The 24,733-nt window shown below is 39.1% G+C and overlaps 1 long non-coding RNA gene across 1 annotated transcript in view; it reads left to right on the top strand.

Moving 5' to 3' along the window:
* LOC125699267 (uncharacterized) overlaps positions 1 to 22,528 on the top strand; it is an 80,430-nt gene extending 57,902 nt beyond the window's left edge. The window contains exons 3-4 of the long non-coding RNA XR_007379492.1: positions 14,591 to 14,748; positions 20,834 to 22,528. This is a non-coding gene — a long non-coding RNA (uncharacterized LOC125699267). The remainder of the gene's footprint in view (positions 1 to 14,590; positions 14,749 to 20,833) is intronic.
* Positions 22,529 to 24,733: the final 2,205 nt, after the last annotated feature.

Here is a 24,733-nt window from a genome sequence, read left to right as displayed (position 1 = left end):
GTGACAGTTGACTCACAGGTTCCTGTCATGATCTTGCTGTGCTAGCTAAAGTTTCTGTGTCGCAGCACTCAGACACTTGGAGCAGTGGCTGCTCTGAAGTGACACAGTGCTTGCATATGCACGTCGGGTGTGCACAGTATTTCTGCAGTCTGCTTTCTGTGAGCTTGAAATTCTGTGTGGGTGGATTCAATTCATTAATAGGTCACTCATCATTTATGGTCAAGTGTATCTGCAGGTCCCCAGGAGTTTACACTCAGGAAGCATAGCAGACATCAAAAATAAGCCAACTGGACAGTTTTGTTATTCATCTTTTCCTGTGTGTCTTCAGCTGAACAGAAATGATGAGTTGTCCACAAAATAAAATGTCAGTTTTTATTTATGTTAGTCTCAAAGGTAAGAAGGCATCTCTGCCAGCATCTTGGTAGAACAGAGCCCTTATTTTTCAGAGATGAGAACGAGTCTCTGGGGTAGCATGCAAGAGGAAGAGGAAGGACTGTGAGCAGCCCTCTTTCCCTTTGGGGGCTACAAGAACTCTGCTAATGCTTGTTCCCAGTGTTGTCAGTCTGGTGGAGGAGCCCCACCAATGACTTGAGTACAGCAAAACATAGTAAGATCAAAGAAGTACATATAGATAGCATAAACTGATAGAAGGTAGAAAGCTTATTACAAGCTGTGTTAATTCATTGGATTCACATCAAAATGTCTTAATAGACCTGCTGAGTTTAGTAGTGTAGATTATCCTGGAGATAATTTCTAGCAGTAATACGTGTGGACAAGATCTGTTATTGAATGGCTGGTTTGTCATTTCTCAGGAAATGACAAGTACCTCCAGGAAGAGTTATGTTATCTATCTGCTCAGTCTGACAGAAGCAAGAACAGAAGTGTGTTTTTTGGTTGGTTGTTTCTTTCCAACTGCATGTGTGATGTACAAAAATCAAATCCAGAGTCATGTCAGCAAGTACAATAACAGATTCATGCCACTTCAGTGGCATTCAGCTGGGGGTCTTAATGTTACAGCAAAAGTTACATTACTGGAAAGACGTTGGCAAAATTGCTATTAACTAAATAGTGTAAGATAAGTAGAATTTGGTATTTCAGGTTGCTAAAGGTGCATGTAGTTTTCAAGTAGGAATAGTTTTTATTATGGAGAGCAGAAGGATTCCTGTTAACTTTTATTGTAATTTTTTGTAAACTTTCTCAAAGCCAGTCAGTTGTACACGTTACTGTGGGTTTCTTTCTTCCTCCTTGTCAATTATTTCTTTAGACTCTAGAAGACCCTTGAAAATACAGGCTGGATGACCTCTTCTGGCACTCAGTCATACTCAGTTTTATGCTTTTGTCAAAGAAATTCATTACTGTTACAGTTAAGTTCTGAAGAATAACTAGCAGCTTTTTTTGGAATTAGGCAGCAGACATTATCTCTTTGACTGCACTTGTAGCTTCCTTTATATGCTTTGGCATTTTAGTTTGTGTAATATTATATGATGCCCTAAGGTGCTTTAACCTCAAGGCTGCTATAAAAATGAACTGATAGATGAAGTGCCTCCCTAGGAGCATTTTGGGAAAGATGAGCTATCAGGTCATCAGTGCATAGGGCCAATGGTTAAAATTCACAGCAAAAGTAGCTTTAGTAGCCCACTAAAAATGTGTCATTTATTCAGGCTTATCGATGGCTCGTGCAGCGGGAGTTCTTGAAACTATCCTAGCTCCTTTTTCTATGAATGCATATGGAGACATTCTGTCCCCCAAAGCAAGGATCCTGGCGTAGAGCTGAGAGCTGTTTGGGGGAAAGCTAAATACAGAAGGGAACTGTGATTCTTTCACAGCAAAGTGTTTTGCTCAGTTGACTTTCATTTTTCCTACGTAAGTTAGGACAAAAGATGAGTTGAGCACAAGTATATTATAATAAGAATTTGTATCAAGGCTTAAATGGTGCCTGTGAATCCTTTTTCCATCTGCTTTGCTCTGCAGATAAGTCTGGCCCCAGGTACAGAGTGAGGGCTGTTACTGTGCGATCCTTCAGGTAACTGGTGAACACAGTCATCAGAAGGGCTGATCGTTTCTCGCTTGCTGCAGAAAACTGAGCTGAGTAGTGTGAGATCAGGAATCCTTCCTACATGTTCTGCTTGTGCATGGGCTGTAGAGAACTTGTGCATAGTCAAAGTCTGTGGATGTCCTTATGTTACAGCTGCAATCACAGGAGTATGTGGGGCTAACAGTAATTACATCTGCTTCTTAGCAGACATAGCCTCCTACAAGCTGCTGTCCTCTAATGGCACAGGACACACAGCAGGTTTGTTTGATGCTCACCAAGCCCCTTTCCTGGGGAAGAATAGAATTTTACCTTTTTCAGCATACTGCTGCACTTAGAATGATGTATTTCTGACCAAGGTGGGTGGCAGTTAATGTATGGAGATGTCTTTTTTTTTTTTTTTTTTTTTTAATCCTTTCTTTAAGTCTGAACAGAATACATTATTCTGAGCCTTGCAATGCTCTGCAAAAAGGAAAATAGTCCGGCCAATTAGGTTATTAAACACCCAACCTTAAATAAAGATTTTTCTAGTTTAAAAATTAAGATAATTTTTTGTTATATTCTCCTTTTTATCTTAAAGGTATCTTGAAGAAAAATAAGCATTGATGCAAAAAGTGGTTATTAAGAATCCTAAGTGCTGCCATCGTTGTATGCCCTCAAAATAAAATTGGGAGGCAAAACATTTGTAAGTGCTTCAGTAGCTGTTTGTCACTTGCTAAAGGGTGGACACCAAGAATGCAGAAGAACATTACTCTGTTGGAAAAGCTTAAGAATGTATTGTTGTTCATTTCAATCTAAAGAACCAATTTCACTCACTGGTAATGAAAGCAGCTTTCTCATATGCAAGAAACAAATGTTTTCTATAGGGATGCAGCGTTTCAGCAAATCCTTTGAGGTAGGATTATACACTCTTAAAATAACAGTTTCTCTTCCGTTCTGTGTTTGTGTCGCATAGTTCTGTGGGTGGAGATAAACTGTATTTTTAAAACTGGAAGTGTGTTTTACTCGAAGAAACTCACTGAGTCACTATATCAACTGACTTCTGTTTTATTAATTCACAAATACGATTGGGAGCATCTTGCTGGAATTCCTGTATTTATATACTTTCATTCTGTGCTTATATATATGATTATGGATATATTCCTATATATGTATAAATCACTTTTAGTTTTAGGCTGTCATCCTCCAGAAAGCTCCTGAAGGCTAAAGAATTCAAAATAGTTCTTCCTTACTCGCTGTGAAGCGCTTGTCTATTGCATATCTGAATGCTGAAGGTTTCATTAGCAGTAGGGAAATCTACTCCTTTAGATTTTCTTAAGAAGGAAAATAACAGAAAAAAACCAACAACAAAAAAACCCAATGTGGAATACTTTTGTATTTCTTTTTACGGTACTGCTAGTATATTGTGAAATAACATGTCATATTAGCTTGCTTTTTCTTCTGACTCCTTCAGTCTAAGGTAGGACAAAATATTTTATAACCCGAACTTTAAAAAATGCATGGTGTAGTTTTGCATCCTTTCCTACAAATAGTAGCTTTCACAAATCCACGCTATGTTAAGAAGTGGTGCAGCAGTTCATTTTGAATTCTCAAGGCATAGTTCACAGAGACTGGTTTTCTACATTACTATCCAAACATCACAAACTGTGATTCAGATTTTGCTTTCAGGGTCTTGCCTTTACAAAATAGCCTGTCCCGTAGACAGTCAATCAATTCTGTGTACTGTAATTGTGTTAAGACAGCATTGCAAAAATCTGTTTACAGCTATCTGTCCATCGATCCAGAAACAAAGCAAGAACTGAAAAACAAGAACAACTGTCAAAGCCGAAATGCTTCCTTGCTGATTCTTATAATACATATGGTAAGATCCAGAGGTACTGGTAGCAATTATAAATTTGACACCTGCAAATTCCTACCAGGCAGTAATACCTGAAATGGCAGTGTTAATTTCTACTTTCACAATATGAATGCACTGTGAGATTTTGTGTATCTATATATGGCATTATGTAATGAGATTTCTGAAGAGATCTTTCTCAATATCTGTAGCCCTGATTGTACTTTAAGCTACAGTATTTATTGAATTTCACCTGTGTTGAACAAAATGAGAATTATGAGAACTGGAGAAGAATGTGCCACAGACCCTTCTGAAATCAGTGAGAAGACAGTGAATTAGCTCATCAAGGTGCTTGTGATTTAGCATGCACATTACAATTCCCCTCACTTGTTCTAGTGAAAGTAATGTATCACAGATGATCTTGTGGAGGAGTCTGTCATTGTCAGGTGCTGGGAAAAATGAGAAATATTCAGAAGGGAAGAGGAAACCTGTGTATTGTGCTTGCAACCACAAGTTTTTCATGTTTCCTTTATTACTTGTTAATGTTGGGATGATCCTGTAGTATCTGCATGGCATAGGCCCCTGAGCTTGAGTATCCAGGGTAGAGTCAGTAATTTCCAACACAGTGCGAACAAACACTTCGATGCAATTTTATCTGCTCTTAGACTCCTCACAGGGAGTGTGGGCCAGCACTGATTTCTGCTCTCAGGTCTGAGAGGCCTGAGGGAACAGTGTGGAGTTGTGTCAGGTGGGGTTGGGTGCTGCCCCAAACAGTGGTGGGTATGGAACAGGGAATGGCACTAAGCTGCCATAGGGTTTGGGTTCTGGGTGGTGTGCTGTGAAAGCAGAGTTGGAAGGGGCCCACAAGGATTGTGGAATCCAACTTGGGATACTGTATGTGATTCTGTGAGGGTTGTTTTTGTTGTATAGTCACTGGAAGTTCAGTCTGAACAGAGATGTGCCATCAATAATGAGATCTGTTATGGAATACATCCTTAATGGAGAATCTGTCCTTCCTGCGCCCGTGCATTACGTGAGACTCCCAAAATTATCTGAAGCTGAAGAAAGAAACCTGCCAAACCACCTTTCACATTTGTTACTCTTCAGCTTTTCCTACCTGGGGTCATGAAGCTTCATCCCCAGTGCCTTCTTATGCCAGTGGTTGTGCAAGATGGGGACCTCAAATCTTTGTAAAATTCCTATATTTGTTTACCCTTTGACAACATAGCTTTTTGTTTTTAATACAGGAAAAAATGAAGCTCAGAATTGCACTTCCTTGAAGAAAGCATTTGAAAACTTAAATGAGTGCTGTACTAGAGGCATTGAAAACATAATCATTGCTTTCTGTATGGAATAGCTGTGGATTATATTTCACTTTTAAATTGAATTTTGGAATTAAGGGCGCTGCTGTTGCTAGCAAAAGATAGCTGAATTTCTGCTTTTGCTTTTTTAAAGAGAATGTTTTCATGATACATCTGGGCCCATTTGTATAAATGGCCCCAGACATATCACAGTCTTATAAAAGTGCTGCTGGTGCTTGAGCCTCGTCAGGTTTGTGCCTCCTGATCTTCACTTCAAAGAAAGTGTGAGAACATGTCACTTTATCACTTTGAGGAATTAATTTGTCATCCAGGATTTTTTAATCTCTGCATAACCATTTCAGAATTGTTTGTTTTATGACTCTGTTATGGGAGAGAAATGTTACCTGCTTTGATGTGCCTGTTGCTCTCACTGCAGGGAAAAATAACATGCAAGCAACTCAGGCACTTACAGAGCCTGAGGGGCCTGAGCACAGGGCTTAGCGGAGCTTCACAGTGGCCAGAGGTGTGAGTGCATTTCAGCCCATCATGGTGGCACATCTGATGCCGTGTGATACTGGAGCCACCTGGACCGTGGACTGCTGGACTTCTTTCTGGAGTTACTTGGGGCTCTGGTGTGGCGTGGGTATTCAGCTGCTATTTGGGTCATGCTCCGAGCTAAAAACAAATGGTGCATCTTCTGTCATGCACAATGTGTCTGTTTCTCCAAAGGTAATGTTAGAGATATTTCTGACAAGAGAAATCATATATTATTAAATAACACTTTGAGTTGTTTGATTTCGGCAGATCACTCTGATCTCTACTTTCCTTATCCTGCATGGCAAGGAAGCAGTTGAAGAAACATCACAACTGACAGCTTAACTTCTATCAATATGGGAATTATTTTGTAGGGAAATGATTTAAGAATCGTTGTGTGCTTCACAGTCCATAAAAGAAAGTCCAGTGGAAGGACTGCTGGTGTTTTTTCCTTTGGACTGAGTGTGGAATTTTTTAGTATAAGCTGTGTGATTGTTGGTGGCTCAGTACAACCTGTTTTCCCATCCCTTTGCAGCCTTTTCCAAAAGAAAAATCTTTGTCTCCATATTCTTCCTTGCACCAGCTTCATTCTGACACATAGTGGACCAATGCTTTGAATATCTGTGTATTTAGAGATGCCTTCAGTTCAGCTGAAGCTGCTCAGGATTACTGTATTTTTAGAGTTACAAAAATCTTAGTCGTTTCTGCTTTAACTTTATACATGTGTGTAGGCACATGCAAATACAAATAGAACATGCTTGATAACTTATTTATGAAGGTTTCAATATTTAGATCATCAATACCATGCTGCGATAGTTTAGGTTTGCATCAAAATAGAAAGCTTAAAAGGGAAAAACTGTTTTGTTCACAGGTGTGCTAATGCAGTAGTAAAAGCTTTAAACTGAAACTGATGGAGGTCAGAAGGATAAATCAGGTAGGTAGGAACCACAGTGAGATGGGCAAAAGCCAAACATGGCAAAGTATGGGTTTTTATAGTAAGGTCACTGCAGGGATGGATAGGAAGAAGACTGTATGAAAAGTCCCATCTTATAATGCAAAAACCATACAGATTAAAAGGAAGGTTATGAACTGGTTAAAACTGCATTTTATTTGGTTTGGAAGTAAATTTTTTGGAAGAACTCAACGGAATATGAACACAGGATTTACAGTGGTTGCACTGGAAAGATGCCATTAGTTAAAGGAAATCTACCTTGAAGGCAAATGCTGCCTCGGTTCCTGAATGTAATTCAGAAACTTGTTGATGGGCTCAAATAAGATCCCAAGACACAGAACTGCTTGATAGAAATCTTCAGCAAAGACTTTAGATGTCTGTTGAGAAAGGTGGTAGTAACACAGAGAGCAAATCTCTTGCATCTTTTGCTCTGAGTTGTGCTGCCCATCAGGCTGGCTGGTATCCATCTTCCAACATCCAGTTCTGGGTGTTGTTTATTTTTAGAGAGCTGGAAGTGTTTGCTTTTTGTGTTGGGTAGTGTGCTGTTCCCCCCCCCCCCCCACTGGATCAATATATGATAACTGATAGTCTAAAGCCCCTCTGAGCTCCTTGTGCTGCACAGACTGTCTTTTAGCTGAGCAGGGAAGTTGTTGGGATAACTGCAGTGGCCTTCCTGTAATTCATTGCTTTTGTAGACAGGCTTTTGTGTGAGTGCAAAGCTAGGCACTGTGACCTGTGACTGGCAGGCTGCTAGGAAATTCCTGGCTATGTTGGAAAGAGAGCCTTAGGATTCTGGGACAGCAGTCAGTACAGAGTGCATTCACTTGTGCACAAATTTGAAAATTCTGGTATACAGTTGTAAGCTTATGTTTACATATTGCACATGTGTAAGTAGGAATATCACTATGTATAAAAGTATATATATATATAGGTGTGTATATATATATATATATATATATATAGGTATATATAGCATATATATATGCTCACTGTGTGAGCATAATTTCCAAATGAAATAAATGGCCATTTAAAATGTCCCTAATGTGACACAACATAAAATATTTGAGGTGGCTGTGATAATAGAAGTTACTTCATGTATGGTCCTTTTGTTGTCTTTGTAATTGCTGCCTGTTAGAAAAGGCTTAAATCAGTGGATGTGTACATGGAAAAAAAAATCTGTATGAACAACCAGTTGGTTTTATCTGGATTGAATTTATGGTATGTCGTGGTCAACATTTATTGAAAATCAAGAGCCAGTAATAGTGGCTTCACATCAGTACAGTCAAATCACTGCTTAAAACTGAAGTTAAAATCCTTCAAATTTAATTCTCTAGGCAAATTGCAGCTGCCAGCTTCTCAATTTGATTAGTTCCAAAGACAACCCTTTGTAAGAAATTGAAAATGCCAGGAGGCATCAGTCCTGTAACTGTATTAGTGCACCAACTGAAGTGTAGTGACCTTGGATGTTTTGCTAGGCCTTAGTATTGTTTTGTTGGAATTAATTCAGCTATTAATATTTGATTGAGTTTTTGCCTCTGAGTAGACAAAACTTGATCTTTACTGCTCACTAGAAGTACAGCTGACATCTAATTTAGTAACATATGAAATGCACGTTATAATAATTTGTTGGGCTTCTTATAGAAAAATACTAAGCAAATAAATAGAAATTGTTTTAAAATGTGCTGCGTGGTGCAGGAAAGGGAACAAGCTTTGTTTTTCATGACAGCCTCAGTGAAGCAAAACAGCTAATTTTAGAAATGTCTGCCTTTGAGCTATTATTTATCCAATTAAAAAAAATCTAACTTATTGTAGGTAAAATCATTATCAAGTTTTAGGGAAATAATTTCTAGATCAGATTATTTTAGTGCTGGTGAAATGTTGCATTATTGATACGAGTAAAATTGCTGGAAAGAATTCTATTGATTTTAAGCAAATCAAGTGCTCTACAAGCTAATTTGCAGCAGTGTGGTGAGGAATATCAAACCTTTGGCTCCCTAGAAGTTAAATGTAGTCCAAACCTCGTAGTAACTTGCCTGAAGTGAACGTATGAAGGGATATTGTGCTCACATGGATGGGCTTGTTAATGGCAGTCATACTGCTCTTGTTATAACGGCACAGGTACCTGTAAGGACTGGTGCTCTACCCTGTAAGTGAATATCAAAAGCCTTAAGACGCCTTATTACTAAGAGAGTTGTTCCTTACAGTTTTAAGACCGTGATGCAGAGCTCTCCACACACAGCATTTGAATTGTTGGTAACATGGAAGTCTTAGGTAAGTAAGTAATTAGCAAAATGGTGGTGGTGTTTCTTAGCAGCACTTAAAGTCTTGCCAATCTTAACAGTGATTGCTTTAAGTATAGTTCAAATCTGTCTCAAGCTATGCACTTCAAACGCAGTTGCTGGAAGAGCTTTTAAAAATAATGTTTCTCCAAAGCAGTGAAATACTGAATATCTCAAGCATGAAATACACATCTCAGAAGGAAGACAGTAGAAGGCTTTAGAGCACTGTAGGGTTAAATTCCCGTACAGTTAACATAAAAACAGCATTTTATGTATAATATGCTTGCTTAACCTTGCTTGTAAACTCAAATAAGTGCATTTCTACATGCACGCTGATCTACAGAATGGAGATTTACTTGTGTGCCAGTATTTACATGAGCTGTGAGTGATAGGAGCTAGAAAAGAGAATCAGAAAGAACAGCAGAAAGCAAAGTGTGACGTGTGAGGATATATTAATTTTCCTTTCATGTACATCATTTGCTCATAATATGAAATAATTGAGAAGCAAATTAATAGCAAATTGCTACAGCTGACTTATGAACTATCCTGACAGAAGATGACTGAGCATGATGGCACTTCAAGATGAAGCCTGGTTTGGATTGATGAAGGGGTCAGGGTCATTCACCTGACATGGATGGCAGATCTTCCTCCAGACTGTCCCTATGCAGTGGGGTTGAATTTCATCCATTAGCCTGACTTGTACTCTCACAGTGCTGAGAATTCGCATAGTGGTGTGCTTTAATGAAATTACATTCTGAAAGCATAGAAGAAAGGAATTAGAAATTCACAGATCTGATTTTTTGGGAGTATAGCTCATTGCAGTTTTCAGTGCCATCTCTCCTGACTATGATGGCTTCTCCTACTTCTTAACTGCTATACTTTTGTAAGAAGTTTCAAAGCCCTATCTTGTTAGTACTTATGAAGCATTTTGGTGAATCAAATGCATATGAAAAAAACACAAATGGTCTGACTTGGACAACTTACCTAGTGACGTTAGTACTCAATTCTGAATAAAGGCCCATTCTTGTATCAAACTTGTTACTTGAAAAAGGGATGTTGTGTGCCTGGGTGTTCTTCACACCATCATCAGCAACCTTACAAGCTGGATGGTACTGGAGAGCTAAAATTGAGAAGCCTGAGCAGACATCAAGAAGGATAAACTAGTATACTGGTTAATGAATCACTTCAAAGCACAGCAAGGTGTGGCCCTTATCTATGTAATCTAGAATAGTACACATGCAGCCTGCTAGTGTTGGACCTTCCTCAAATTTGTGTGCACCTTAATGAAAATCCCAAGGCAAATACTTCTGTTGTGCTGACCTGCTTGTAATTCATTTCTTTTCCTGTCTTCTGTTCTTCTGTGCCTTCTGTTCTTTGTATGGAGACCCTGGAGTAAAATAGCTTGATGAAGTCTAAGCTTCTTGCACAAGGAGTAGAAGAAAGGGTTGCTACTGATCAGCTCTTGATCTCAGAGAAGCTTTTCCTCTGCTGGTGTACTGGAGACTTTGACAAATCTTTGGAATTCTGAGGTCTCTTGCAAGCTGTATAGAATTCCTTATAAAATACATTTTGAGAGCGGTCCGTTCTGCCAGCAATGGGAATAGCCAATATGGAAAGTGCTGTGGTAGGGGATTTGTATTCAGTCTCTTGCCTCTGTCTGGGCCATGAAAACCGAATGCTTTGATCAATAGTGATTTAGGGTTTTTTTTTTTTTTCATTACTAAGAGTAAGTTATGTTAAAAAGATGTAAGGAGTCTTTCCCCCTACTTTTCAAGTCTACTTTCTGACAGCCTGTAGCCATGTGAGGTTCTCTTCTTTTACTATAGGTTGCTGCTTGCATCTTGAGTGGGAAGAGCTGTGTCCCTAGATCCTGGGTGGTTGTGTTTGGCCAAACAGACTGATGTGCTGTCTGCAGTGCCTCCCACTGTAACTGTCTGGGGATTTCAAGAATGATAACTATTACAATGCCTTTGTTTCCTATTCCCCCTCCCCTGTTTCTTCCTTAAGGGCGAAGTAAAATAAATGTTTCACACATTGGGAAAGGCTGTTAATGAGCTCCAGCAAAGTGCCTGGTAATGGTCATATCTGGCTCTGAGAGATGAAGAAACTTAAAACGAGGCTTAGTGGTGCTGCCTGCAGTGGGAACAGGATCTTCTCTTGATATATAGCATGGAAAGGAATGGTTCCAATTAGTGGTAGGAAAGCTTCAGTATTGCTGAGTGGATTCCTTTCATTTTTATGTTTGGATTTTCAAAATCAAACTCTGCTTTCTGAATATGTGTGCTTACATGGAAGAGCTGATGTTTTCATTCTCTGAGTACTTGCTGAAATTGCACAAATACTTAGACACAAACACTTCAGTGTCTGCAAAGGGCTGGAGAACAGAAGTACAGGCTTTCAGCTTGTATGACACTTCAGAAATGCTAGTTTGGGGCCTCAGATAGAGATAGACAGAACTGGCTAAGAAGTCATTCACAAGCCACAGGCGCTTCATTGAAGGACGAGGAACAGACTTGGCAGACAAAACAAACAATGCAGGGTGTGCTGTAAAGCCCGGCACTTTGCTTTTATTTTTCAACTCAGCTGGAAAACTACTGAGTGATTTATAGCCAGAGAGATTCATAACTGTCACATCCCTGCCTCTTGGTGTGTTACAGGCATACCTGAAGCAGCCTTTTTACCCTAACCTGCTTTAACCAAGTCTTATCTGCTGTTGGCTTTCAAAACATTGCACTGACACTGTACAAAATGTGGAAGTTCCTTGGGAAGAATTTTTTTAAACTCTCAGAGACCTGTCCATGCAGCAAAGTTGAGATGTGCCCTGTATATCTCTCTATCTAGAAGCTGGATTCCAGAGGTGGTTAATCCAGACAGGAGTTAATTATACTAGGGAGAAAAATATAATTCCATTTGTGTGCTCTGTCTATGCAGAATGATAGTGGCAGAATATATAGCAGTGGCAGATACATTGGCAGAATATATTTATGAGCATTGGGAAATTTCCCCTATGTGTGCACCTCGGATACGTGTCCTAAAATGCCAGGTTTTTTAAGCTACAGCTGATAGTAAGAAGGAAGCACTTTTCCAAAGGTCTCTGCCAAGTTCTGTGTCCAATGAAATTGGAGGCATCCCCTGTCTCTGGATTTGTTTCCTGAAACAAATCCATCTCCTCTGCCTGAGTTTTCTGCTGAAGAAGCATCTGCTCAGGGCACAGGCAATGGTGTGTTACGTTTCTTGTGCTCCACAGGCCATTGAGCAGCAACAAAGGATTCAATGTCTGAATTACAGTTTCTCAAAATTCAGGAAGGATAAAGTTCTTTTGCAATATCTTAGGTAAAGTGCAGTGCATCAGAGCTTGTTATGCTGATGGTCCTTTACTCTGACATTTTGATTTAGTTTAAAATTCTGTTTAAACTCCACTTCTAGATAGTGGTGCTTAAATTTTTTATTGGCAGTCTGTTTAGAACTAGTCAACCCTATTTGTTTTCCTGCTGTGGATTGGCTGACAAAAATACAAAAGTAAACGGTAGCTTGGAAACAGTCTGTGAAACTTTTAAGAAACTGGGGATCTGTCAGAGGAATAAGTTCACTGGTAGAATTCAGTTCCGGTAATTTTACAGCCACCCTGTTCTTAATGGTGAGCAATCTGACAGAAAACATCAGGATTCAATGTCCTGTGTTCAGGTAGCCTCCTTTTGGTCTGAAAAAAAAAAAAATCCCATTAACATGTTGCACTCCTGCAAATGTCTTTTTGCTGGCATTGTTTTAAAATAGTGTCCATGTGGGCACTGTAATTTCTAAAGAATTAAAAATCAAAGTATCTTACAAGTTTTGATGCAATTTTTGATAATTCCTGCAGCTGACAATTATCAGTGGATCATCTGTACTGTGGTGACCATTAAAAATATGAAGTGGTGTTGCTACCTACGGTTGACTAACAGATTCTATTTATTTAGGTCAACTTACAGATGATGAGAAATGACAGAAGAGTTTAACTTGCTCCTTTCTAAATTGCAGAGGCTGTAATTTTCTCTCAAGACAGGGTTTGTATGATCTGATATCTGAGTAGTATTGTCAGTTGTCCAAAACGCTTGAAGCCTGAGAAAGGAAGCATTCAATCTGATGTAGAGACAATCGTACAGATACAGTATAAAATGACAATTGCTACTGTACAGAAGAAAGAATTACCTGTTAAAAGAAATTGTGCTGATCTTCAAAACTTAGTGTCTTGGTTATCTGAAGAATTATTAACTTGGAATTCTTTTTGTTAAATAGAATTTCATTCTTGAAACTGCTGTCACATTTATGCTAATGAAAAGTGTAATTTTCAAAGCTACAAAATGAAAACCTGCTAAAGCAGAAATCTATCCTGAGCCCTTCTGTGTAATCCTGTAGGTTGGGACTTAGTAAAACAAATATACAGGAAAGAGCTACCCTTTTTGACAGGCACATTTGCTAGGCACCAGGGCAGTTCTTTGAGAAATTTCCTCTGTATTAAGTTCAGCTGTTCACACTGCAGGGAGATTTCATTATTCATTTACCTCTTTTGGGAACAAAGGTGCAGATCTAAAAATCCTTACCCTGAAAGATGCTGAACTCCCTCAAATGTCTTTGCTTATTATGTATCACCAGATCAGCCCAGCAGTTTTAACACAGAGGACCAAGTGTATCCCACACGTGAGTCTTTCAAATTCAGAGAAACTAAGCTGAGGGTGAACTTGGCTATCAACAGCTTTTTAGATCTAAATATTATGGTCATTGCTTAGATCTTTTCGTCCTTGATGTAGGTGTCTCATAGCTCACAAAGGAGCAGGGCTGTTTAAATATTCAGGGAGCAAGCAGTGCCAATGAGAGCAGAAGAGACCTTCCCCTTTAAATGGGTGAAGGCCCAGTGTGCTCCAAATGTAAAGAGGGAAAGGAGACAAGAAACTTGCTGTGGAATGGAGTACATGGCAAAACTCAGAGAGATCTGAGGAGGACAAAAAGCAGGCAAATCTCAAAGATGCCTGCTGCTAAAAAATCTGGGGAAATTATTTTGAATAACAAATTGAAAAATGGAGCAGTAATGCAAAATCTCATTGCTCTGCCCAGTTGTTGTGACCCAATTTCTGGTTAGAAGGACCGACAGTTCATATCACTCAAACCTTTAATTTTTTCTTCCTTATTTTTCCCAATCTCCTCCTAAGATTAAGTTACAGGGAATTTATTTTGTTACTTAGGCACAAGTACAGTTTTGGAAAAAAAAAAAAAAAAAAATCAAGGTAATTTTTGTCTTTTTCCTCATCATGAAATTATTATTCATGGGGCTTTCTGCACCTACAGTGGGAATAGGAGCCAAGAGTCCACTTCAGAGCTTCCTACTAATCTATCATGGTGTTGGGAAGTGAGAGAACAAGCGGCAGTGGTGAACTTGTTCCAGATTGAATCCAAAGAGATATAAAGTGAATTCATGGTTGCATTTATAAGGACATATCTGATAAGGGCTTTGGGCCTCTGGGAGAGAGTGAGCATTTCTCTTCTTAACACTGTAACCTTAATCTACAGACAAACTTCCTTAATTTTTTTCTTAAAATTTAACTGCGGAGCCTTAATGGATGTCACATTTAGAGTTCACATTTTACCTGTTTTTTTTTTTTTTTTTTTTTTTTTTTCCCCCAGAAACTGTGCAAAGCTGTTTGTCTTCCAGTCAGAGGCAGATGGGAATGGCTGCTGGCGTACCAAAGTGTTGCATGGAAGGAGGCAGTCTGCAGGCATTAGCTGGGGTGGCAAGAACATGGTCTGCCAAGGAACTTACTTCTGGATATATCACAAAGCAGGTTTGGGTGATTTTTGTTTGATTTTAAGTATGTCATTTTCCTGTGATGTAGGCATCTGTAGTGTATTTTAAGTACTTCATTCAATCTCCCAGGCCTCCAAGAGCACTGGGGGGAATGTTTCTTGGAGCAAAAGTTTTCCAACAACTGGTAGGTCTTTGAAGGTGGACCTTATTTGTCAGAAGATCACGTTTACCTCAGGGTTCTCCTGGTAGGAGACATGGAACTCTCGAGTCTGTGAGGAAAGGCTGTGAATTATTTAGCTTCCTGTGTAAGTACTGGCTGCAGCATCCTTGGATCATACAGACAGCTGCCCAAATTGTGATCCCTTCTGTTATTTCAGGTTAGTTACTAGATTTACACTACTTCAAAGTAAACATCCTTTTCTTTTTAGAGCTGGCATATAAAGCAAGAGGGCAAGTTAGACACCACTGAATTGGCTGGAATTTCAATGACCGGCTTGTAGCCCAAGCTAACCAGCCTGGTCATTTGAAGAGAGTAAATTACCTTGCCTAATAATGCATCTAAAGCACTGTTAGAATTTAACACCAGAAAGGCATCAAATTGCTCGAGTCCATTTCAGTTACTACTAAATGAGTTGTTTGGATTGTTTATAAATAAAGTCTCTAGAATTGCCTCATCTTTCAAAAGGACATTTATGGAGTGGTTTGATGTATTTGGAAGGGCATACCTTTCCAAGTTCTTCCAAAGAAACCATCACTCTCTGAACGGTCTTAGCATCTACCAGAATAATTGAAATAAAAAGGGAACAGTGTTAGAATCCTTTAAAGCCTGTAATGAATAATGAAAAGGCAGTAGCACTGATATTACAACCAGATGTGTATAGTACAGAAACTGTTTTTCTGGCCAGCAAAGTCTTGTTCTCTCTGTGCATTAGAAGGCAGAATGTTGAACTGAGCCATGCTCTTGACCTCTGAATAAATATGCGCCCAGTGCTTTTTCTCCAGACAGCATTCTTTTCCAACCGCATCAGGAAAAGTTCCCCGAAGTATTTACTTCTGATTTCTGTTTCTGCTGACTACAGCCCTATTGCACTTTACACACAAGACATGTATTAGGACAATTCAGGTTTTATTATGGAAGCCTCTATGGTGCTGGATTATAGATTGTTGGTTTGTTTTTTTTTAAAATCAGTCATCTCTAAAGACAGAAATGATTTTTTGTTAGCATTTTGTGTTTGCAGGTGACTTGTGCAGCCTGTACAGTTTGTGTTGTCCTATGACAGTCTGCAATGCATCGCAGTTGTGAAATGTTCATGTTACACTGTGAAGTGGAGGGAAAAGATTATTTTGTCTATGTAAATTATGTAAACTATAAAGCCTGTGGTGTACGTGCACTTACCTAGTGACAAAGTCAGTGATGTTCTCTATGTAAACACCCACTGCAGTGAAAGAATCCAAAGAGCTGAGATGCCCAGATCCTAAGAATTCTAGAGTAGGTAAAATGACTGCTTTGTTGAAGAACTTAAGACAGCCCCCAAATGGTAAATCAGAACTTTACCAAATTGCATAAAGCCCAGCTCCTATGTCAGTGGGAGCTAACTAGACAGTTTGCTTACCAGGAACCTTCTGACTTTGGAAACTCCTTTATCTTTCTCTTTATATTGAAAAGTGCAATATAGTCTTGAGAAGATGCTTTTGACATTTTCCTAGTAGAGTATCTGGATATGAAATAGGTGTTGGTGAGTGAACATACTTTCTTCATTTGCCAAGACTGTGGAGAGGATTAGATGAAAAGTAATTCATGAGAACAACACCATCAGGCTTTTTTTCCATTGTGAAAGAGCCTTCATGTTGCAGGCATTGCGCTTATGTGGCATTTTGAAAATCTAATCTTTAATTAGCATTTGTCTGTCTGTTTTCTCTTCCTTGGCTCTCTGAAACACAGTTTTTTGGAGTTTCTTTGTGTGCGACTCATTCAGCACATTTTTCATTCAGCATGTTCTTTAGACTGATTATTTTGGAAAACAAGTAAGTGCAGAGTTGCCTCTGGGAGGAGATGAACTCTCAACACATTCTGCTCAATCAGCCTGATGCGATTGTCACTGCGACTGACATCAGACAGCCTGCATCTCATCGACAAAGAGTTGTCCTCCCCTTTTCAATGTTCATTTGATTTCCAGTGGAGTACACTGAGAGGACCAAAATGCTGTGTTTACTGGCTCTGCTCATGCATACTGTGTTTTTCTCTCCTGGGAACTTACAGAAGGGGAAGAAGCAGACTGGTGTCTGGCCTGTTCTAACTTTGTACTTCAGCTGAGGAAGCCCAGGCAGACTCAGGGCAGTCTTTTTGGGATGTCAGCACCAGCCCACTTACACTGTGGATTGCTTTAATTTCTACCAGATGGCAGAATTTTCTTTCACTCTGAACTTGCTTTGAATTTAAATTCTCAATCTAGAGGCTGCAAGCTCACACATCAAATATATTAAGCAAACGATTTTAAAGACATGTTTTCTAGTAACTTATTTTCTTATTTGAAATCATAATGGGTACTTATGTCTGCACAAGCCATAAGGATGTAGCATATCATCACTCTTGTTATGGAGGAAAAAGGTTACCATCTCAGGCTTGGGATTTAAAATAGAAGGAGCAGTGAACAGGAGCTAGAAGGAAACTGGTTTAGAAGGAAACTGGTTTAGTAATGCAGGGTGGAATATCTTAAGAAATGGTCTGTGGAAATTGTGCAGTCTAGCTATTAGAAACAAACCATCTTCTTGACTGTTCTGTATGTATTCTTGCATCTTTCCATTCTAGCAAGGATGTCTGTTGTGTGTGTTTATACTTCAGTTTTTTTCAGTCTGAGAGATTTTTCATCCACCACTTTCAAAGCCTGTTGATATTACACTGCCAAGTGCAGGGCTTGGAGCACAGAATAGGGAAGTGACTGTACTGCAGCCTTCTTAATAACTTTTAACAGTTCACAGGTCCCCTAAATCCCAAGCCAGAGCTGTGTCTGGTAGGCTACTCTGCATTTTGAGATTTTATACAGATATGGCAAGTATATATTAAAAACCCTGCACCAGAACACAGGATTAAAAGGCGATACACGAAGTACAATATCCTCCAAGTATTTGAAGGGAGGGAAGCAGTTGGAGGGTGACAGTCTGTTCCCTGGCAACTTCTGACATTTGTGTTAATTCTCTGTTGGAATGAAAAATAAGCCTTTTGAACTCTTCATGTAAATTGAACTGTTGAAAAACCTGTTTTCAGATTTAAACCAGAGCATGAGAGCATCTGGGTTCCTGGAGTATTGTGCCATTTGTCCTGGATCAGATGGTTGAAATGTGGCACTCACACGTGGGGGATTCTGGTCCACGTTTCTGCTTTATTTAGTTATCACAAGATTTGAATAAGTTTTTAGAGTATACTGATTTGATTATAGCCAAAAGTCAGTCTGCATAGTTGCTATTAGAGTGTCAAGGTTTGTTAGAAGGTCGTACCACGTCTAATATTTTTGGACTTTGTGTTTCCTGCTTTTGTCTTTCTTTGGCGTCCTTTTTCCAACTAAGAATTAGAAAAACTGTTCTCTGTTCCTATTCTTCATATGCTCAAAAAATAAAGCTCCTTGTCCCAGTAACTTGGACCTTGATCTAGTTAGGCATTCATAACTAAGTATATATGAATTCCTACTCAGAACTGGAAGGAATTCAATCTATTCACAGTCTTAAGGTAAAGTCTGAGTTAAGTACTCTGAATTGAAGTGCAAAATCTGGATGATGTCTTAGGTGAAGGCTGCCATGTTGTAGGCTATGTCCCTCAAGTGAAGAATAAGAAGGATTTTCTTCTCTTTGGTTTTTCCTCCTCCGTTCATTTTCAGTGCTCCACAACCTTTCCAGTCTGCAGGCTTTGACTGTATTGCACTCGCACTTCCTGCTGTCAGAATTGGCCGAGCTTTTGTGTGATGTTAAGTTGCAGGATGGCTCAGTTTTGTTTTCAAAGAGCACGTACCTGGGTGAGACAGAATAACACGTATTGATTCTTGGGCTGTTTGTAAAAAAGATTTCTTGGTCTTGAGTACGTGAAAGCAGAAATGAGGCATTGTGTGAAGCTAAAAGCAGAATGCATTCTTTCTGAAATCAGAAACTGCTGATGCTTCCAGATGGCATGCCAAAAAAGTTTTATTAGTCTTCCATAGGCTTTTTACTTTTTCCAGATCCCTGCAAAATGGAGAGGCCGCTCCCTCTGATTTTCTTGCCAAGTTTAAACATGAATCTACTGTTTATCCAAACTGCACTGTCTTTTAACAAATGATTTACATTTTTTGCTTTCCTTTTGTCCTGTGCAGTGAATTTAGAGCCTGTTGAGGTGGAGTTGGGATTTGCTGGAGGAAAAGTGTTTGTTTCAAACTTCTAGGCATTGTTTCTTTCAGGAACAGCAGGTAGGGGGAACTGACCCTGTTTCGTGACATCTGTGGGGAAATGAAAAAAAAAAATAAAGAAGAAAAAAAAAGCTTTCCCTTTAAATTTGATCTGCTTGAGTGCTATTTTAGATCGTTTGATTGTCACTTTTTGTGCCAGGTGACAGCTGTCTTAAGAGAATGACTCAATTTTCTTCTTTATTATGCGCAGGTCCTTTCCCAAGAGTAGATATTTATCTATTAGAGATAAGATAACAGATATCAAGTTGAAAAAGGTTATGTGACAGTAATTGAAGCGATATGTTGGCCTAGAATACTGAACTATGAGGTTTTAGCTGCATATTGTTTTAGAAGCAACTTGACAGAAGGAGTAGAAATTGAAGCTGTTTATTGATTTGATTCTTTCTTCCTGAGGTTTAAGGAACAGAACATTAGTGGAAGAAGTGGTATTACTTCTGGCCTTGTATTTGCATATCAAAAGATGACATTTTAAAACAGAATCTTTAAAATGTGCTGGTGGTTTTAATTCTTGCCATATGTGAAATCAGAGGAATGTGCAGTGCTATGTTTCATTAACTATTGGAGAAAAGTAATTTTTCTAATGGACCTTTTGAAATGATTTGTTTTGAAGTGATTTGGGTGTTTAGGACCCAGCACTGGAATCCAGTGGGTCTCAGGTAGAACACATCTGTAAACCTGTGAACATTTTGGTTTTGCTCTTTAGTTGTAATACTTTTCCTGTAACTTGACAATTTTAGATAAATGAAAAGTCATCTCTCTCCAGCTCCATAATGAGTTCATGGAATTTAAGCAGGGCCTTTCTTAGGAGTGGTGCTTTCAACTCTATTGAGATTTTTTTTTTTATCCCATAAAATATGTAAGATTAATTTTTGTTGTGGCATAAGAAAAAGTGGTTTCCTCTGACACCTCTATAAAAAAAAAATCAATGTATCTTTCCTAAGATTTCTTCTGACTTGTAATGTGAATTTTTGTATTTGTCATTTCAGACATTGCAGGAAAAAACAGGTTCAGAACAGTGGAGAAGTGAATCCAAGGCAGCTGCAAAAGTTCTCTTACTTAATTTTCTATTTTCTGTCATCACTTCAGAAAACTATATATTACGATTTTGTCCTTATGCTGTACAAAACCCAAGCTATTTCAGACATAAACAAAAGAGTTCAGTTTTAGCATCTTGTACAACAAAACCTTTCCCAAATTCAAGTTGTGCCGTAGCATTCTACTTTTGTTATATTTTAGAAGTATAGTAGACAATCTGTGGTATACTGGGAGCCTGTTATGCTATTGTACTGTAGAGACACAGAAGAAAGAGCCTGGGTTCCTGAGACCAGCGGTTGAAGTATCAATACCAAACCAAAGCACTTGAAGAAGGAAGGCAGAGCATAATGTAGTGACTTGTATCAAGGAGGGGAAATCAATCCCACAAAAAGAGAAAAAGGAGAATCTTCTCAAAAAGGGGGAAGGAGATTTATATTAAGTCTTGTTTTATCTGCCATTCAGGTGCTTTAAAAAGATGCAGCTTTTTATGGATTCTTAAAGAAAATCATAAGCTCAGTCTAAGGTAGACGGATGTTATTACGTCCTTCATCTTCTTAAGCAGTGCCGGATCCCAGATGTGCCCAATCTGTGTGACTTGTACACTTCAAATAGGTACTGTACGTTCTGACTTGAGCTTTGGCTTGTTATTTTCAGGCAGATGGCATTCTTCCAGAAGGTGTGATGTCAGATACGCAGCAGCTCTGGCTATGATGTCATGCTGAGCGCTTGCAGCAGCCAGCACAGAATGTACATGAGACCTGACAGGCTGCTAGCTGGTGGCTCCCACGCTCTCTTACACTCGCAAGTTCTGAATTTTCTTTTTGTGCAACCATATGAGAAGTCTTGCTATGAGTTAAAGGAAAAGACAGTCTTCTCATCTAATAAAAATCACAAGAACCTCACGTAATTAGAAAGGTAGGGGAAGGAGGTTTCTTCAGAGGAGTGGCTGACTTCATAAATACAGATCTGCTTTCCTATGGAAAGTAAGTGTGTAAAAACTGACCGCTCCTTTGTTCTCTTTGCACTTCCTAGAAATGCTGTGTCATTCAGCTCTTCTGTGCACTGTTGGGTATAAAATGATGTCTCTTGGTCTGGTCTCATTACAGTTGGCTCTGTAGTGTTGCTCTACTCCGTTTGAATAAGAAGTTCTGAGGCTTTCTTGTTTCATGACTGACATACAGAAGTTCGCTTCACAGGGAGAGCTAATTGCTCTGCATTTTGCATGCCTGAAAAGCAAACCAAACCCCCCAGATTAGCAGCTCTCTCTTCCCTGTTTCTCCTCCCCCCCTCTTTCTGCTCAGTTTCTTTGGTGACCATTCCCTGATGTTTGATGTGCCCTTGGCCTAGCTTGCTTTCAACATCAGACAAGCCCTGTTTTTCCTGCACTGCTTCCAGTAGCTGATCTCCCTCTCAAATTGAGAAGTGCATTTTCAGAAGTGACCTTTAGCAGCAGTGGTGGCATTTTCATCTTCAGGGAAACCTCCTTGGCCCCGTAACCCAAGGTTTGATCCTATCATTCAGTGACACCATCAGAGGGGATGGGAAGAGTGTGAAGCTGAGTGAAGTTCAGCATGTCACGGTGCATTAAACAGCTCTCTGAGAGTGACAGGATGAGCTCGATTTGTTCTGCTAGCAGATAAATAACTTTCTCAGTGTAATTAATAACCTTAGTGATTTGTTCCAAAAAAAAAAAAAAAAAAAGGAATAATAATAAGATCGAGTAATCAAACTATTGATTAATGAGTAGGTCCCCTTGAAAAGGTATACAGAAGGTTTAGCACAAAATGTTAGTCCTTCTGGGCTTGGTTCCAGTAGAGACTGTAGTGATGATTGAACAATAGGATTATTATACAAAGTCATTGTTTTGAGAGTGGGGAAAAAAAAATTGGTTCCTTTTTTCTTTAGCAATTCATTCATCAAATAAAAATACATTTTTTTAACAGCGGCATTGCATCCAACGTTATTTTTGCAGCTGGGCTCAGCACTTGCACAGAACTCCCATTGGCAACAGTAGTGTTTCTGTAACGCAAATTAAGAGAATTTCTTCCTTAAATGTAAAATCTTGGGGTCTGTACTTGCTTTCTATGCAAATAAAAGCGCTGATGACTTCAGGAAAAGTACCTACAGTCCCCACCTCCCTCATGCTTGAATACTTTTGCAAAATGGAAATCTGGGACCAGGAGGTGAGGAAGGAAGAGATTAATTTCCTTGGAGTTTAAAATAATTCTAATAAAAATTCTATAAAATGTAACTCATTGGCCTAATAGCTTCTATAACAAATAATGCTTTGGGGAACAATAAATTGTGTAATGATAGTTCTGCTCAGATTGACTAAATCATTATGTGTTGCAAAATGTCAGCCACTGAGGAAATCATAACTAAGCACACTGCAAGCTGGCAGTCTTGTAAAAAGTCTCATATTGTAAAAGGAAAATGGAGACTAAAAACATTTCACAGATGCTAGAAGGAAGAGGCTAACAACTGTCTCTTTTTTACATTTTTGAACTTACCTGTTTTCCTCAGGAGAGCATAAAGACATAATCAATCAAAACAAAGCTTTCACAGATCCTCCTGTGATTAATCTAATTATTTTGGAGAGATCAAATGCATTTGCTGTTGATATAAACAGCAGTGTGATTGAAGTATCAAAGGTAAATCAATAGGCCTAGAATGTGGATCAAAACATTATAAGCTAGGGAGCTTAGAATCAATATTTTCATGAGGAGAGTCAACAACTGGTACTGCTGTGCTTAAACTCATTGAATAAATATTCTGTTTTCAGAAGTCAGTTGTCAAAAAATCAGAATCATTGTATCTGAGACATTTGCCTTTTCTACAGATGAGCTTTTCATAATTTGCAACTAAACTTTTTGAATACAGAATGCTGTAGTGAAGCCATGCAGGAGGAAAATGATCTGTGATATTTGGAAATTGCTCCTGACACTTGAAAACCTTTAATCATTAGAGAGCAGCAGCTCAGCTGATCCCCATCACCTCCCCTTCCTTCATCCCTGCCCTGGAAGCTCTGGGTTAGCAGAAGGCTCCCACTTGCTGCCTGCTGGTTTGCCCCCTGCAGTTTGGTTGCTGATAGCACTCGATGGTCTGAAGAGTTGAAGGTGAAGCAAGAAGAGTGTGAAAAAAGAAAAAAGTGGGCAGTTGTACACATTTCTGCACATCTGGGCTTGTGGATCTTGGCCAGTCTCCTGCCACCACTTACCGACTTCTTTCACTTGCATACCAAGGGAATATTTTAGTTTTGAGCTAGCGATGCAGCTCAGAGCACGGCGACTGATTGCGGAGAACTGGAGGGCTCCTTCCAAAAGCTTTCAGAGATTGAAAGTGAGGAGATATTAGCGTCAATGCTGCCAGTTTTCTTGAATTCTGTGGGCTTTCTCTGCCCCAATTTGGGATCTGATGTCTGCCTACCTCTTCCCTGAGCAAGCAGTTAAAAAAAAAAAAAAAAAAAAAAAGCTAGTGGAAGAGGATGCCATAGAGAGATTGACTGTAGGAAAGGATGCATATGTTAAATTTTGCTAGTAATGTAATATTGGATGTGATATTTCTTTTCGTCCTTTGCACCTTTTCTACCTTTCCTCTGCTCTTACTGTAACTATACTGATGTAAAGATGCAGTGATGCTACACCATGTAGCAGTTCTGATAGGGAAAGCAGGCAATGCTAATAGGAGGCACATTCTGATCATTAATACTGTACTGACCCTGGGTTTGGCTCTGCAAGTGGTACTGCTCACATGGAGATAGAAAATGTTTCCACAAGTCAGACCTAAATTTTCCAGACCAAAAAACATTTCAACACTCAGTTTTTAGAGGTCGATGTAAGCAACAATATAATGCTCGTAACAGTTTTCTTTGAATTTCCAGGGAAGTTGTGAAGAACTTGCTGCTTTAAAAGTGGTATCAACCTCTCTGACTCTTGCAGTTTTTAAAAGCCTTAGACTGAGAACACGAATGGAGAGCTCATCAGGCCCATGGGCAATTGCTGCCAGCTCCTGGCCGCTGTGCACAGCGTCACTTCTGTTCCTGATTCTTTGTGGATAGAAACATGCTGAAATGCTGTAATAAATGCTCATTTCAAGGAGATCAGTTGAAACAATCTTTGCCTCTTTTAGCTACTTTATTGCAGTTTTCTAATCTGTCTTTTAATTTTACCTCACTTAAAAGGTTTCAGGGATTGCACTCCAAACTGCAAGTATCAACCCATGTGCACTTGCAGTGTAGTTAAGCGTAGGAGCTGTTGTTATGTGTTATATGTAGCATGCTCTACCATACAAACTCTTTCGAGCTAGCCAAGATTCAGGTTGCTGCACTTGCTCATAGTTTCTTTTTTTTACAGGATGATGGAACTGTAGAAGCCAGACTTTTAGGTTAGAGACAGAATTAGATGTCCATAGGGAATTTCAGAAGTGTTTCTTATTGGCAATTAGCTGTTCAAATACTGTTGAAAAAACACTCAACACCTAACTGCATCACAAGGCACATAAGCATAAAAAAATCTGCCTACAGTTCCAAAACACTTCTCTGCTGTTTTTCATCTT

Source organism: Lagopus muta, chromosome 12 (genome assembly GCF_023343835.1).
Source record: "Lagopus muta isolate bLagMut1 chromosome 12, bLagMut1 primary, whole genome shotgun sequence".
Classification (NCBI taxonomy): domain Eukaryota; kingdom Metazoa; phylum Chordata; class Aves; order Galliformes; family Phasianidae; genus Lagopus; species Lagopus muta.
This window is presented reverse-complemented; position numbering and strand designations above follow the sequence as displayed.